We start from the raw sequence: 17,992 nt of genomic DNA on the forward strand, positions 1-17,992 counted from the left end.
GTCTGCCTTGGGATTCATAAAGGCAAGCCTCTATTTTCTTTATAGATAAGCTGGTCTGGATCCAATAACATAATGTTAAAGAGAAGAGCCTCAACCATATACAAAATTCCCAATTACAAATAAATAGTTTGAGACAACCCAATCCATCCATTAGGTTGGTCTGACCTTCTACAAGTTCTCCCAAAAATAAATCTGGTCCATTCGGCATGTGTGCCCCAACATTGGAAACAGGTGGATGGGTTAGAAATTGTTTTCCACAAATTGGAGCTCACGTGATTACTGGATCATGATTTCTTGGCTAGGGCATTGATATAGTGGTTTCTTTTTGACAAATGAATTTACATGGGCATTCTGTCTGTTGGGCCCCACTGCATGAACTGATGGTACCCAAGGAAAATTGAATTCAGCATCCAAATCTGGTTTCTTACTAGGTTGAAGATACACCGGCATGCCCTCAGACTGTCTCCGTTCCCATGTTCACTTCCAAAGCATCAAGCTCTTTGAGATGTTAAAAGAAGAGAACCATAACAAAATAAAGAGAAATCAGCATTATAGAATCCATAGGCATTTGATCACAAACGCCAGGAAATAAAAAGGAAATTCCACACAATACAAGCTGGCTGAAGATAGTATCCTAAATTATTGTATATCATATTACCACCCGAAGTTCTTCCTCGTTAATGTCATTGAGTACAATATGTAGCTTCTTCCAAGAGACTCTTGGATTTTGTTGCTCAGATCCATCAGATCCATCATCACATCTTGTGGGTTCTACATTATCAAATCCATCAAAGTGATTCTTTTTAGAACATCATGATTAAAACGCCACATGCCCATTTTTCTATAGGTTGAGACCAAAAAGAAAAAGGACTAGGTCAATTTAGGATCTTAACCGTGAAAGAGAACCTAAATTGCATTTGGCTCAGGCCATGAGAAAAATAATTAATTATTTTGGGATTTCCACTCTCAGTAGAATTTCCAAAAATGATGAAATAATGCTCATGTGATATGAAATGGCTCTTTCTTTCCAATTATCACACTGTTTTTATTCCTTTTATTATTATTATTTTTGTTTGAAATACTTCTAAGAGTAGAAATTCCAAAATCACAAATTATCATGTCTGCTCCTGAAATGGCCTTGAGCCAAAAGCAGCACAAGAGCTACGTAACTTGGACACTGATGAGTGAATCCCTGTCTGAAAAATACAAGGTGCTAGAGAGTCCTTTTAAAAGTCATAACCGACCAATGCCACACAAATATTTTAAATAATAAAATAAATCATTTCATTTTAATTGTATATTGTAAAAGATTACAATATAAAACAACTTTTTAATAGTATATTGTGTAATTAGCAGATAGATCTTTAAAACTAGTTGAATCCATGAGCATCATTCACACAGATACAAACACTTACTGAAATTCGCAATTTAATTTAAGTGACTCGTCCTTATTACAAGGCTTTAAAGCTAACAAACATGGAAACTGAGAAAAGAGTAAGGGGAGATCATGCATCTCTGTCCCGAATCTTCACAGTTTTCATCATTCCTTTCAACCCATTGTTTGCAGATTTCAAAGCTGACATTTGAAAAGTCAATGCAACAGTTAGTTCAGTACAGAGTCAGCAAAAATCCTATAAAGATATGGGCATTATTTCACCAAGACTAGTGAGCTTACTATCTCTCAACATTTAAAGATGTTTGGCAGGAATCTAGCAGCATTTTCACAACCTGAACTTTCATAAATCAGTTTTAGAATACATATCAAGATTCACACCTACCATTTGTAGGTGGTGGGAGATATTGGCACACACAATCATATCACCAATTTTTTTTCTTTTTTGTAAGGCAACACTACTAGAGATTGAACCCTGGATCACTCACACACACTACAGGCAATCACATCATTATCTTAAACCAGGAGAAGCTTTAAAAGATACCATCTGTTGACCATCTTTAATCCCCTCAAGATGCAAATGCAGCCTGATCAAGGTAAAATGTCACAATGTCCCCTGTACCTGACCAAAAGGCACAAGATTGTTAGAAGAAAGACAATAGAAAATGTTAGATTATGAGCATATATAGAGAACCATAATGGTATTCAGGAATGTATTAGTTGTTGTATGTCTTACAACAGATGTGGCAGGAACATGAAGCCAGCAGATCAATTAAGAAGCACCTATACTTCATGGTTCCCAAGATTTTCCAATACAGTTCTCACGGACTGGTACAAAATAATATTTATAACTAAAAAACTGCCAAATATAAAGAAAGAGACTGATAAATAGACGAGTAAAAATTAGCCAACTAAACCTACTAAATACACACAAGCAATCAATCAAACAAATCATTTGCAGCATTACTTCCTTGTCCTAGCATCCCAAATAGTTGTCTGTTTCTTAATTGCATAAACATAAATAAATAAATAAATAACTAATTCTCTTGGGGTTTACAAACTCATTCAAACAGAAAACAAAATAAGTCCAACTAATTAAATGGTATCTAGTTTATTTTTTATGACAAGCTAACTGTAAAACAAGAAGCAAAACAAGTAAACATCCCTGCTTAATCACATATCAAGATCATCTTTGTGATTATATGAAACTATAATAGCATCTGAACACTAGGATTGTTCAGTAAAAAGATATGGATTCAAAGGTTTTTGATGGAGGATTGCAAAAAGATAATGTGTTGGTTTGAGGAAAATCTCTGCCTGTAGATAGTGTTCAAGAGATTGTGAGGGACTGAGTGTTCCTGATAGATACATAAGAGACCATGTTGATAGGCCCAAGATGCAAAGCTTTCCACCCTCTCATCTAATATCCCTGTCATACATTTCTCTTTGTTGTTGAGTGGAAACAAAGATGAAGGAAGAAAGCTGGATCTGGTTTGCAAGGAGTGGGGTTTCTTTCATTTATGAGCATAGATATTACAGGTAGCATATTCATCCAAATAAAACTACAGAAAAATCATATTCATCCAAATAAAATTACAGAAGAACCAACACCCTTGAACGTCAACCTAAAATGAACCACAAACATACCCTAAAAACTACAATTATCATTAGCATGTAGGAATAGTAGTAAAGATATACCCGGCTTTCAAGCTAACATAAGATTTCCTTCTTCAAACACTGGGAAGCAACAATAAGACTGCTCTTTTCGATGATGATTGTTGCCTACAGATTAAAAGCAAGGCGAGAGGCTCAGTAATGAATTGAAAAACAAAAAATTAAAGTGCAAGAGGCTCATTAATGAATTGAAAAACAAAAAATTAAAGTGAGCTTACAATATGCCCGAGCAATGTTGACAAATAGGATGGTAACATCACTTCATGTAGCCACAAGACATTTCACCAAAGAGATCTCTCCATAAGCTGCAACTTCTAATTGTAAATCATTGAATCTCTCCATAAGTTTTAGCTTCTAATAGTAAATCATTTCACTCCAAATGAGAACATCAAATCCTCCAAATCGGCTATCAGAACCCTAGAAATCAACAAAATATGAACAAACGAACATCAAATCCACAACATCAGCCATAAAAAACCTACAAATCGAGAATATATGAGGAAAGGAACATCAATCTCAACAAATCAGTGATTATATCCCAACCAGCAACCATAAAACGAGACAGAAATAGAGATCTGGAGAGAGAGAGAGAGAGAGAGAGAGAGAGAGAGAGAGAGAGGAAAGGGGTTTCAAGGGTTTTAACAAAAAAGAGCTTTAATTGAGAGAGGAGGGGGGGGAGATGTTGAGGACACATTAGGTAATTGACATTGTCACAGTAGCGATTGAACGTCCACCAAAATTCTTATTTAGCCGACGGTTTATTGTGATTTGCTGACAGCTAAAAGACGTCGGTGACTCCGACAGCTAAAAGCTGTCGGTAAAACCATAACACAATCACCAACTTTGGTAGTGACACATATTGAAAGGTTCGAAGCTCAATTAATTTAGGAGACTAGTAATGTGGAATATGATTATCAACTTTGGTAGTGACACATATTGAAAGGTTCGAAGCTTAATTAATTTAGGAGACTAGTAATGTGAAATATGATTATGTGATTTTGGAGTTGATAGTGCAAGAAAGGTGATTAGATCCTTAACACATGAGGATTTGTGAGAGAGGTGATCTTCATCAAGAAACCTAATTAGCTCACTTTATGAGGCCATCACATAGTAGGCTAATATGGGATCCACTAGGTTTACCATGAGACTACTTTATGGCTATATCTATTAGACCAGGGAATTATCAAGTAATTAAAACAAACTTGGTAGTTTTTCAAACATCAAAATATTTTATCAAATTTAATGATGACCTAATAGCCTACATATGATAGTCCACCACTTGATCATCATGGGATTTAAATCAATGATGGATGGTCATGATGGCTGGGAGATTAGATGATAAATGTATATATGAATGAGGCAGTTTAATGAACTTCACTAACTATAGGGTACAAAGTTGTAGGGTGGTAGAATACCATATGATGTACACCCCTATAACCCTGGACTCCTTATATAAGATCTTATTGTAGGGAGTAGCTCCCATAAGTAGAGAAACCCTCAACATACCCCTTGGGCGTCACTTGTAGAGAGAGAGAGAGAGAGAGAGAGAGAGAGAGAGAGGCATGTAATTTCTACCTCCCTTCACACGCGTGGACGTGGGTCATTTTAGTTGACGGTTTGTGTTGATCTCGGGCCCTACCAAGCATACAATGTAGAATTTCATCTCCTCCAACTAGAATAGAATGGGAAGAGACTTTCGATTAGGCGAGCAACATTGACAAATTTCTCATCAAGCAACCATTCACACATATCCGCGCTAAAGTATGATCTTAAACCCCATCTATATGGTTAATCATGTTTAAAAATATAATATTATTATCTTCAGGTTGTTCTTGGGGCTAGATCCATTGAAAACTATGAAAAACATGGATATTTATTATGTCTACACCTCATGAAACCAACATTGGACATACCTGCGTTACTCATAATGGTCATCTTATGTGAGGGGACTAACTTAGTGTCAAGATGGACAATCTCTACCATCAATGTCAATTTGATGTCAGTATTCCTTCATCCTATTCCGCATGAACAACATAGCACTCCATCAGATCGGCATGTTTTTGGGCTTTCAAGCATGCCTTGAAGTATTGATCCCTAAAGTGCTGCAATTTTGTTAAAATCTCTAAAATTTCCTTCAGATGTGAGTTAGATTGAGAAGCCTTGGTAGCATCCCTGATGAAAGGATAAACGTTGTGGACAATAGTAGATTGAGAGAAATATTCAATCATGCAAGGAGAATCTCCTTTAAGAAGGTTAGGAAATGTGCAATCGGGGAAGATATGAGGCCGAATTTGTGGACAGTTTGGAAGCAAAGGAAGCAATAATGAGGTATAAGATGCATAACAGAAGAGAAGATGGGCCATGTCATGGGAAGCAGATTTAGTGTTACTCGAGTAACACCTCAATGGTGGTTACCCTTACTGTGTGGGGCCACTTTGATGTATTTTTTGTGTATCCATGCTGTTCATCCGTTTTTCCATCTCATTTTAAGACTTGATCCCAAAATTTAAGAAGATTCAAATCTCAGTGGACCACGCCACTGAAACAGTGGTGAATGACCATTAAAAGTTTTTGTGGACCACTGAAGTTTTAGATCAAGCTGATCTTTATATTTTCTCTTCATCCAGTTTTGGTTAATCTTATCAACGGGTTGGATGGAAAAGAAACATTCCGGTGGGCATTACTGTGGGCCCTAGGTAGCTTTTAATGGTGGGCGTTTAATAATTAACCACTGTTTCTTATGTGTGGTCCACTTGAGATTTGGAAATCTGCTTAGTTTTTGGAACCACGTCTTAAAATGAACTGGAAAATGGATGGAAGGCGTGGATACACAACACATTATTAAGGTGGGCCCACGGCAAGGGTCACACCCAATCAGGTGTTATCCGGGTAACACTGAATCCGCTCCCCACGTGATGTCCTTGGCGGCATCTGCACTGGGCTCGTGATCCATGATCCACGTGCAACACATGCACGCCTATCCTAACCGTCCAAATGGTGGGCCCCATGATGGATGGAGCGAAGGCATGACCGTCTGTGATCCAGAACGCCACTCTCTAATGGCAACGCGTGGGTGGCCACAGTTCTGTGAATTGTTAAATCATGGCTTTTCCTAAATTTCGCGAGAATTCTTAGTGCGAGGTTCGCTAATTCCACATGCAGGAACACTCAGAAAGTTGAAACACGTGTGTGGTCAGATACACTGTCGAGATCCTCTGGCTTAAATCAGGCCATTTCACAGATCAGGTGGGCCACAGCATAACAAAACAAAAAATTGGCTCGAAAAAAATCATAACCGTCCTTTCATTTTTTATACTGTGGCTCACCCAAAGTGTAATTTGCCTCATTTTTAGAGGGAAGATAAAAGGCATTATTTCTATTTTATGGAAAGTTCAGATTTCACACGTGTTTTAAAATTTTTATAATTGAACGTGCGCCCACTTGCGGATGGCTACCACTCTCCACGTGAGTGGAATGAACACTAGCAAAGGATGATCTCACCGTGGGGTCTACCACGTGAATCTCAAGGGTTAATGGCAAAGTGGAGCACGTTAGCCATGAGCGGTTGCATAAGGGGAGGGAGACGCGGATTTCCTGTCGAAATTGAAGGCCTTTAGCATTAAGTTCTTGCCCTTGGATGTTAGTGGGGCCCACTGTGCCGGTCCATACATTTGCAAGTTTATTTTAAGACATGAGACCAAAAATAAGGTGATCCACAAGCCAAGTGAGCCACGTGAGAGAAAACAGTAGGGATTTAATGACCACCTTTGAAGCATTTCTAAAGGTAGAAAAGTTTCATATCAGTCTAAATCTACGACGTTTTCACTACGTTGGAATGATCTGATAAACGGTGAATGGCATATAAACATCAACGTCGAGCCCAGGAAAGTTTCAACGGTAGTAATTTCTTTTCCCAATTTTCCATCTCGTGTGGTCCACTTGAGATTTGGATCCACCTCATTTTTTCTTCACATATTAAAATGATCTCACAAAATAGATGAATGGGGTGGATTTCTCACAAACATTACTGTAGCCCCTACCTAGCATCCAAGTGCGGGAAGGGCTTTAGCAGAAATCCGCGTCCCTCCGTCTGACGCCGGGGTGACCCAGATACCCCGGACTCTAAATGAGTCAGCAACGGGCAGATCAAGTCATCAGACGGATCACACGTGTATGCTTTGAATATGGACCATTCGCGGTCTTTCTAAAATCCAAACCGCTCATTCCTTTCCTACAGAGGGGCCTGATCCTTTCAGGCCCAGAGCGTGGGTGAAGCGAGGCTCATCCAACGCGGCAAGGCTCTGGTGTGATGATTTTGATCGAGGCACGTGATAATTTAAAGCAGGTTTAAAAATCGTCCGGATCCTTACTCTTGCTCCGGTGGTAGACTCTCATGAGTTTCGACACGTGGTGAAGGGTTCGAGTATCCATTGGCTGTGAAATTACCTACAGCGTGAGTGTATGTGCGTGTGAAAAAAAAAACAAAAAAAAAAAGTTTAAAAATCATTCTGTCAAGTCGGAATACGTCACGTGGGAATTGACCATTGACCAATCAAATTTGCAATGTCATGACCTCATCGAATATCTTGTCGAGCGCGGTTTGGGTGTGGATCCGGGGTCGGTGGATCCACAGCTATGGAGCCACTACGATGAATGTGATATACATCAACACCGCCCATCTATTTTGATAGCTAATGTCATGCTCAGGAATTTTAGTATAGAGTGTGAATCCTTATATTGAAGTGTACTAACTTTTTTTTATTTATATAATTGTTCCGTTGTAAAATTAATATTCATTTTTACATTTCAATTAAATTCATTTACAATCATTCACACAGAATAATTTAAACACCAACATTTGTCTATTTTCAAAATTCATAAACATTATTAATATAAGTTAGACATCATTAATAATTTAATACAACTTACCAATGAATACTTGCTACATACTTAAAACAATTCAATTAAATAAAATCAATTAAATACTTAAAATTCTACTACTAATACCATCATTCATTATATATAAATCAGATCATCCTATCAAATAAATTCTAATTAAATAATTAGAAACGGTCCAAATGCGTTTAATTCCTCTTCTGATAGGTATTACCACGTCTCACGTGTGTCGTGCACCGATTCAATCACAACTTCTTATTATTACGCTAACTCATCAGTTAATTACTTATCTGTAAGGTTTTTCATCAATAAAATTTTTAGCTGGCCAAACTTAGTGAGAAATCTAAGCATTATTCATGCTTATTGAAATTAAGATATAATAGGAAAAGAGTATGTACAATGATATAAATGCAAATGATGTATGAATGCATTAAATGAGATGATTGTCCATCTGTTTGAGTTAGATATTGTCAACCCGCATCCACCCGTTGGGTAAGCTTCCACCTTTAGATAGGCTTAGGCATAACCCACATCTGGTAACGCTCAACCAGGATTGACATTTCTTCCAAGAATGACCCCTAGAATCGACCATGCAATGTAAATATAATAAATGATGGATGATATATGAATGTATCATTTTTATAACCACCATAGTTACTTATCTTGATCAGAACATTCATATATGAATTTAATGTACAATTATCATAATTCATGCAATTTGGCACAGATTAGCATGTGATTTACCGTAGGATACAATATCATAACAAAACACTCCAATCAGTACATAATCAATCAAACCGTCACAAACAATTTATTTTAATTCCAATGAATAATGAGACACGTTGAATTTGCTCAGCTGAGTCTACTAATGAAGAATCCATAAGATGATCAAATTGATTTGAATTCAGAAATCGTATCAATTATATCTACAACATTGTTATTCATCATACTATATTACATGCTAAAGCCCACCTTTGATTAACATCCTAAGTGGCTAAGCCTTAAATGATCAATTATGTTCATTAAATTCAATTATCAAAATTTACATTTTTTTGTTCTTTTTAAAATTCTGAAATTGAATGTCAAATGATTGATCGGGGTAGTCCACCGGATGATTGGATCATCCAGATTCTCAAAGTCTTATCATAATTTACCTCTATACATTGGATGAATAGTATGGATCTAACCACACATACATCGATGGATTATCTCGAACTTCTACATTAAGTGATACCAACACTTGCACAAAATATAAGCTTTCATTATTAAACACTTTTAGATCTGACTAGTGTGGCTCATCTGATGGTTAGATTGATTTGGAAGTTAAGGCCATTATATATTTTGGCCTTAGGGATCGTATGAACCATATAGATCTAATATGATTCGACCAGAAGCTCCTCCATCTCTCTCTCTCTCTACTCTCTCCCTCATCCTCCCTTACCCGCACGATCGCACCGACGTACGACCTCTCTTCTTCCCTCTCTGTCAGTCCGATCGGCGAGCCTCTCTCTCTCTTTCCCTCATCCTTCCTTACCCGCAGGCCGCACCGACGCACGGTCCGTCTTCCTCCCTCTCTGTCAGTCTGGTCACCCCTGCGGCCCTACCATTGCAACTTGCCCAGTCGGTCGCCCCTGCGGCCTTGCCACTGCTCGGTCGCCCCTGCAGCCTTGCTAGCCACTACTTAGTCGCCCCTACCAGCTGCCACTTCTTTGTTAGTCTTGTCGCCCCAAGCCAGTCTGGTAAGCCCAAGCCCTGCTGTTGTCTGAATTGATTAATTAATTGTAAATCATTTCACTCCAAATGAGAACATCAAATCCTCCAAATCAGCTATCAAAACCCTAGAAATCAACAAAATATGAACAAACGAACATCAAATCTACAACATCAGCCATAAAAAACCTACAAATCGAGAATATATGAGGAAAGGAACATCAATGTCATCAAATCGGTGATTTATCCGAACCAGCTACCATACAACGAGACAGAAATAGAGAGAGAGAGAGAGAGAGAGAGAGAGAGAGAGAGAGAGAGGAAAGGGGTTTCGAGGGTTTTAACAAAAAAGAGCTTCAATAGAGAGAGAGAGAGAGAGAGAGAGAGAGAGAGAGAGAGAGAGAGAGAGAGAGATTAGGTAATTGACATTGCCACAGTAGTGATTGAATATCCACCAAAATTCTTGTTTAGCCGACGGTTTATTGTGATTTGCTGACAGCTAAAAGACGTCGGTGACTCCGACAGCTAAAAGCTGTCGGGAAAACCATAACGGTCATTTTTTTGGTAGTGACACATTGAAAGTTTCGAAGCTCAATTCATTAATTTAGGAGACTAGTAATGTGGAATATGATTATGTGATTTTGGACTTGATAGTGCATGACAGGTGCTTAGATCCTTAACACTCGAGGATTTGTGAGAGAGGTGATCTTGATCAAGAAACCTAATTAGCTCACTTTATGAGACCATTACATAGTAGGCTAATATGGGATCCACTAGGTTTACCATGGGACTACTTTATGGCTATATCTATTAGACCAGAGAATTATCAAGTACTTAAAATAAACTTTATAAAGTTTTTCAAACATCAAAATATTTTATCAAATTTAATGATGACCTAATAGCCTACATATGATAGTCCACCGCTTGATCATTATGGGATTTAAATCAATGATGGATGGTCATGATGGCTGGGAGATTAGATGATAAATGTATATATGAATGAGGCAGTTTAATGAACTTCACTAACTATAGGGTACAAAGTTGTAGGGTGGCAGAATACCATATGATGTACACCCCTAAAACCCTGGACTCCTTATATAAGATCTTACTGTAGGGAGTAGCTCCCATAAGTAGAGACACCCTCAACATACCCATTGGGCGTCACTTGTAAGGGGGGGGGGGGGGGGGGCCCGCAATGTAATTTCAACCACCCTTAACACCCTCAACATACCCCTTGGGTGTCACTTGTAAGGGGGGGAGGGGGGCGGGGCGGGGCGGGGGCGGCGCAATGTAATTTCTACCTCCCTTCACACACGTGGACGTGGGTCATTTTAGTTGACGGTTTGTGTTAATCTCGGGCCCTACCAAGCATACAACGTAGAATTTCATCTCCTCCAACTAGAATAGAATGGGAAGAGACTTTCGATTAGGCGAGCAACATTGACAAATTTCTCATCAAGCAACCATTCACACATATCCGCACTAAAGTATGATCTTAAATATCTATATGGTTAATCATGTTTAAAAATATAATATTATTATCTTCAGGTTGTTCTTGGGGCCAGATCCATTGAAAACCATGAAAAACATGGATATCTATTATGTCTACACCTCATGAAACCAACATTGGACATACCTGTGTTACTCATAATGGTCATCTTATGTGAGGGGACTAACTTAGTGTCAAGATGGATAATCTCTACCATCAAGGTCAACTTGATGTCGGTATTCCTTCATCCTATTCCGCATGAACAACATAGCACTCCATCAGATCGGCATATTTTTGGGCTTCCAAGCATGCCTTGAAGTATTGATCCCCAAAGTGCTGGAGTTTTGTTAAAATTTCTAAAATTTCCTTCAGATGCAGGTCAGATTGAGAAGCCTTGGTAGCATCCTTGATGAAAGGATAAATGTTGTGGACAATAGTAGATTGAGAGAAATATTCAATCATGCAACAAGAATCTCCTTTAAGAAGGCTAGGAAATGTGCGTGGAAGATTGGGGAAGACATAAGGCGAAATTTGTGGACAGTTTGGAGGTAAAGGAAGCAATAATGAGGTATAGGATGTATAACAGAAGAGGAGATGGGCCATGTCATGGGGAGCAGATTTAGTGTTACTCGAGTAACACCTCAATGGTGGTTAACCTTACTGTGTGGGGTCACTTTGATGTATTTTTTGTGTATCCATGCTGTTCATCCGTTTTTCCATCTCATTTTAAGACTTGATCCCAAAATTTAAGAAGATTCAAATCTCAGGTGGACCATGCCACCGAAACAGTGGTGAATGACCATTAAAAGTTTTTGTGGACTACTGAAGTTTTAGATCAAGCTGATCTTTATATTTTCTCTTCATCCAGTTTTGGTAAATCTTATCAACGGGTTGGATGGAAAAGAAACATTCCGGTGGGCATTACTGTGGGCCCTAGGTAGCTTTTAATGGTGGGCGTTTAATAAGTAACCACTGTTTCTTATGTGTGGTCCACTTGAGATTTGGAAATCTGCTTAATTTTTGGAAGCACGTCTTAAAATGAACTGGAAAATGGATGGAAGGCGTGGATATACAACACATTATTAAGGTGGGCCCACGGCAAGGGTCACACCCAATAAGGTGTTATCCGGGTAACACTGAATCCGCTCCCCACGTGATGTCCTTGGCGGCATCTGCAGTGGGCTCGTGATCCATGATCCACGTGCAAGACATGCACGCCCATCCTAACCGTCCAAATGGTGGGCCCCATGATGGATGGAGCGAAGGCAGGACCGTCTGTGATCCAGAACGCCACTCTCTAATGGCAACGCGTGGGTGGCCATTAGAGAGTGGCGTTAATTCCACATGCAGGTACACTCAGAAAGTTGAAACACGTGTGTGGGTCAGATACACTGTCGAGATCTTCTGGCTTAAATCAGGCGCCACAGCATAACAAAACAAAAAACTGGCTCGAAAAAAATCATAACCGTCCATTCATTTTTTATACTGTGGCTCACCCAGAGTGTAATTTGCCTCATTTTTAGAGGGAAGGTAAAAGGCATTATTTCTATTTTATGGAAAGCTCAGATTTCACACGTGTTTTATAATTGAACGTGTGCCCACTTGCGGATGTCTACCACTCTCCACGTGAGTGGAATGAACACTAGCAAAGGATGATCTCACCGTGGGGTCCACCACGTGATTCTCAAGGGTTAATGGCAGAGTGGAGCACGTTAGCCATGAGCGATTGCATAAGGGGAGGGAGACGCGGATTTCCTGTCGAAATTGAAGGCCTTTAGCATTAAGTTCCTGCCCTTAGATGTTAGTGGGGCCCACCGTGATGGTCCATCCGTTTGTGAGTTCATTTTAAGACATGAGACCAAAAATAAGGTGATCCACAAGCAAAGTGAGCCACCTGAGAGGAAACAGTGGAGATTTAATGACTACCTTTGAAGCATTTCAAAAGATAGAAAAGTTTCATATCAGTTTAAATTTATGATGTTTTCACTACGTTGGAATGATCTAATAAACGGTGAATGGCATAAAAACATCAACGTCGAGCTCAGGAAAGTTTCAACGGTAGTAATTTCTTTTCCCAATTTTCCATCTCGTGTGGCTCACCTGAGATTTGGATCCGCCTCATTTTTTCTTTCATATGCTATAATGATCTCACAAAATGGATGAATGGGCCGGGGTGGATTTCTCTCAAGCATCACTGTAGCCCCTACCTAGCATCCAGGTGCGGGAAAGGCTTTAGCAGGAAATCCGCATCCCTCCGTCGGGTGACCCAGATACCCCGGAATCTAAATGAGCCAGCAACGGGCAGATCAAGTCATCAGACGGATCACACGTGTATCCTTTGAATATGGACCATTCGCGGTCTTTCTAAAATCCAAACCGCTCATTCCTTTCCTATAGGGGGGCCTGATCCTTTCAGGCCCAGAGCGTGGGTGAAGCCAGGCTCATCCAACACGGCAAGGCTCTGGTGTGATGATTTTGATCAAGGCACGTGATATTTTCAGAGATGGCGACAGAAAGCAGGTTTAAAAATCGTTCGGATCCTTACTCTTGCAGCATTGGTAGACTCTCATGAGTTTCAACATGCGGTCAATGGTTCGAGTATCCATTGGTGGTGAAATCCCACTTCAACGTGAGTGTGTGCGGAGGTGTGTGCGTGTGCCAAAAAAAAAAGTTTAAAAAATCATTCTGTCCAGTCGGAAGACGTCATGTGGGGACTGACCATTGACCAATCAAATTTGCAATGTCATGACCTCATCGAATATCTTGTCGAGCGCGGTTTGGGTGTGGATCCGGGGTCGGTGGATCCACAGCTGTGGAGCCACTATGATGAATGTGACATACATCCACACCGCCCATCCATTTTGATAGCTAATGTCATGCTCAGGAATTTGAGTATTGAGTGTGAATCCTTATATTGAAATTTCAAGTTATAACTTTTATACAAGGTGTAGTAACTTTATTTATTTATACAATTATTCTGATGTAAAATTAATATTCATTTTAACATTCCGATTAAATTTATTTACAATCATTCATACAAAATAATTTAAACACCAACATCTATATATTTTCAAAATTCATAAATATTACCAATATAAATTAGACATCATTAATAATTTAATACAACTTACTAATGAATACTTGCTAGATATCTAAAACAATTCAATTAAATAAAATCAATTAAATGTTTAAAATCCTCTACTAATACCATCATTTATTATATATAAATCAGATCATCCTAACAAATAAATTCTAATTAAATAATTAAAAACAGTTCAAATACGTTCAATTCCTCTTCTAATAGGTATTAACACGTCTCACGTGTGTCGTACACCAATTCAATCACAACTTCTTATTATTATGCCAACTCATCAGTTAATTGCTTATCTGTAAGGTTTTCCATCTTAGCTAGCCAGACTTAGTGAGAAAACTAAGCATTATTCATGCATATTGAAATTAAGATATAATAGAAATAAAGTATGCACAATGATATAGATGTAAATGATGTATAAATGCATTAAATGAGATTATCGTCCATCTATTTGAGTTAGATATTGTCAACCCACATCCACCCATTAGGTACGCTTTCACCTTTAGATAGGCTTGGGCATAACCCGCATCTGGTAATGCTCTACTATGATCGACATTTCTTCTAAGGATGACTCTTAGGATTGACCATGCAATGTAAATATAATGAATGATGGATGATATATGAATGCATCATTTTTATAACCACCATAGTTACTAATCTTGATCAGAACATTTATATGTGAATTTAATGTACAATCATCATAATTCATGCAATTTGGTATAGATTAGCATGCGATTTACCGTAGGATACAATATCATAACAAAATACTCCAATCAGTACATCAATCAATCAAACCGTCACAAATAATTTATTTTAATTCTAATGAATAATGAGACACGTTGAATTTACTCAGCTGAGTCTACTAATGAAGAATCCATAAGATGATCAAATTGATTTGAATTCAGAAATCGTATCAATTATATCCACAACATTATTATTCATCCGGCTATATTTCACGGTAGAGCCCACCTTTAATTAACATTCTAAGTAGCCAAGCCCTAAATGATCAATTATGTTCTTTTTAAGATTTTGAAATTGAATGCCAAATGATTGATCGGGGTAGCTCACCAGATGATTGGATCATCCAAATTCTCGAGGTCTTGTCACAATTTACCTTTATACATTGGATGAATAGTGTGGATCTAACCACATATACATCGATGGATCATCTCGAACTTCTACGTTAAGTGATACCAACACTTGTATAAAATATAAGCTTTTCTTATTAAACACTTTCAGATCTGACTAGTGTGGCCCATCCGATGGTCAGATTGATTTGGAAGTTAGGCCCCTTATATATTTTGGCCTTAGAGATCGTATGAACCGTATAGATCTATATGATTCGACAAGAAGCTCCTCCATCTCTCTCTCTCTCTACTCTCTCCCTCGTCCTCCCTTAATCGCACGGCCGCACCGACGCACGATCTCTCTTCCTCCCTCTCTGTCAGTCCAGTCGGTGAGCCTCTCTTTCTCTCTCTACTCTCTCCCTCATCCTTCCTTACTTGCATGGCCGCACTGACGCAGGGCCCGTCTTCCTCCCTCTCGGTCAGTCTGGTCGCCCCTGCGACCCTGCCACTACAACTTGCCCAGTCGGTTGCCCCTGCGGCCTTGCCACTGCTCGGTCGCCTCTGCAGCTTTGCCAGCCACTGCTCAGTCGCCCTTGCCGGCTGCCACTGCTCTGTCATTCCAGTTGCCTTAAGCTAGTCCGATAAGCCCAAGCCTTGTTGTTGTATGAATTGATTAATTGATTAATTAATTGGGTAATTTACTAATCCCACACACATGGGACTCGGCTCGAAAACTCAAACTCAAAACAGGCTCGAATACTTGAACTTGAACTCGACTCGAAAACTTTGCTCAAACTCGGCTCAAAATCTGCTCTAACTTGGCTCGAACTCGGACGAGCTAAGCACGAGCTGCTGTTCCGAGCTCGAAGGCCGAGTCGAGCCGAGCATGAACCGGGTCTCGAGCACGAGCTGGGCAAAGCTCGGCTCGGCTCAACTCGTGTACACCTCTATGCACACCATCAGAATGTTTATTTGATATCCAACATGTTGATAGGGTCACAAAGACTGATGAAGAGAGCGTACAAATATCAGCCTGATCTAAAACTTTTGTCGCATGTAGAATTACTTTTTGTATTATGGTCCACTTGAATTTTGAATTTGCTTACACACACACACATCATGGTCTAAAATGATTTTTCAAAATGGATAAATTAACAACATGGATATAAGGCATATACATCACGTCGCCTCCAGTCAGAGATCTCCCAACATGGTGCAGCCTTATGGTAGAGCCCACCTTAATGTATGTATCGTACATCCATGATGTCCATCCTATTTGCTAGATCAATTTTAAGGCATGAGCTAAAAAATCACGTAGATCTAAATCTTAGGTGAACCATAATATAGTAGGAAACAATGGTAACTAACTATTTAAAACTTCTCATAGGCCACAAATGTTTTAGATCAAGCTCATATGCGTTTTTCTTTTCCCTTCATACATGTCTGTGTGACCTTAACAATAAGTTAGATGGCAAATAAACATTATGAAAACATTATCAAGGGCTTTAAGAAGTTTTTAATGCGGAATGTTCAATCACCACTATTTCTTCTAAGATGGTCCATTAGAGATTTAGATATGATTTCATGCAGGTGTGGAAAAACAAATAGATGGTGTGGACACACAATATACACATCAAAGTCGCTTAATCCAGGTCGTGGCTAATTGTGTCACATTTAGCAATGCAAGTGGGACCTCAATGTGGGGCCTATCTTGATGTTTGCATAGTAATTAAATTTATTTCATATATTTGTTTTGTCTGCTCATTTAACAGCGTGAGCCCAAAAATGAAGTAGATCAAAATCTTAAGCCCAACACATGGCAAGAAACAATGGAAATTGATCTTTAAGAACTTTTTGAGGGCCACACGAAAGTTTTAGATAAAATTGATATTTGCATTTTTCCCTCCATCTAGGTGTATGTTACCTTATCAGCAGGTTGAATGGCAAATAAATATTATTACAATGGACCTTAGGAAGTTTTTAATGGTGGGCTTTCAATGACTAACGTTTTTTATGGTGTGGTCCACTTGAGATTTGAATTTATTTCATTTTTTTATCCCTGTGCACTGAAATGATCGGCCAAATGGACAGACAGTGTAGATATATAAAGAATGCATCCAGGTAGGCCCACGGTCAGGGCTTCACTCACATAACTGGATCTAAGTTGCATCCCCATCAGCCACCAACACCAATGAATTGCGTCCCAATCCCGGTGGTCGGACAATAAGCCGACCCACAAGGGCTCCTGTGGGGCCACCCTGTTGTATCTGTTTATCCATATTCATCAAAATTTAACAAGGTCAAAAATACCTGGATGAAAAGGAAAAGAAAATTTCATATTAATCGTAAACTTCCGGGGGGTAAACGTCCAATTCCCATGGCTTTTTACAGTTTGGTCCACTTGATCTTTAGATCTTCTTTATTTTTAAGCCCAAGCCGACGTGTTTAAAAAATGGATGGACAGTTTGGATAGAGCACATAACTCATGATGTGACCCTCAGTACTTGCCCACGTCAATACATCAGCTATATAGCTAGCTGGTGTGTGGTACACCAGCCAATCCGCTTCACCGTAGAGTTTCCTCGGTACGCTGTAGCAGCGTACTTACCGGTGTGCAATCCCATTTCTTTCCTCCTCGAGGACTGACGCTCCTCGAGCTCCGAGTTGTACCA

General features: G+C 39.1%; 1 long non-coding RNA gene across 3 annotated transcripts; it reads right to left on the reverse strand.

The window, feature by feature from the left end:
* Positions 1–1,089: 1,089 nt before the first annotated feature.
* LOC131222941 (uncharacterized) lies at positions 1,090–3,236 on the reverse strand. Of its 3 annotated transcripts, XR_009160238.1 has the most exons (4): positions 3,092–3,236; positions 2,130–2,221; positions 1,916–2,015; positions 1,090–1,576 (listed from the first exon to the last, which is right to left on the reverse strand). It is a non-coding gene; the product is annotated as an uncharacterized LOC131222941 (long non-coding RNA). The 3 variants fall into 3 exon arrangements; XR_009160239.1 differs by lacking the exon at positions 2,130–2,221; XR_009160237.1 differs by lacking the exon at positions 3,092–3,236 and having other exon boundaries at positions 2,130–2,391.
* Positions 3,237–17,992: the final 14,756 nt, after the last annotated feature.

Source organism: Magnolia sinica, chromosome 13 (assembly GCF_029962835.1).
Source record: "Magnolia sinica isolate HGM2019 chromosome 13, MsV1, whole genome shotgun sequence".
NCBI classification, from domain to species: domain Eukaryota; kingdom Viridiplantae; phylum Streptophyta; class Magnoliopsida; order Magnoliales; family Magnoliaceae; genus Magnolia; species Magnolia sinica.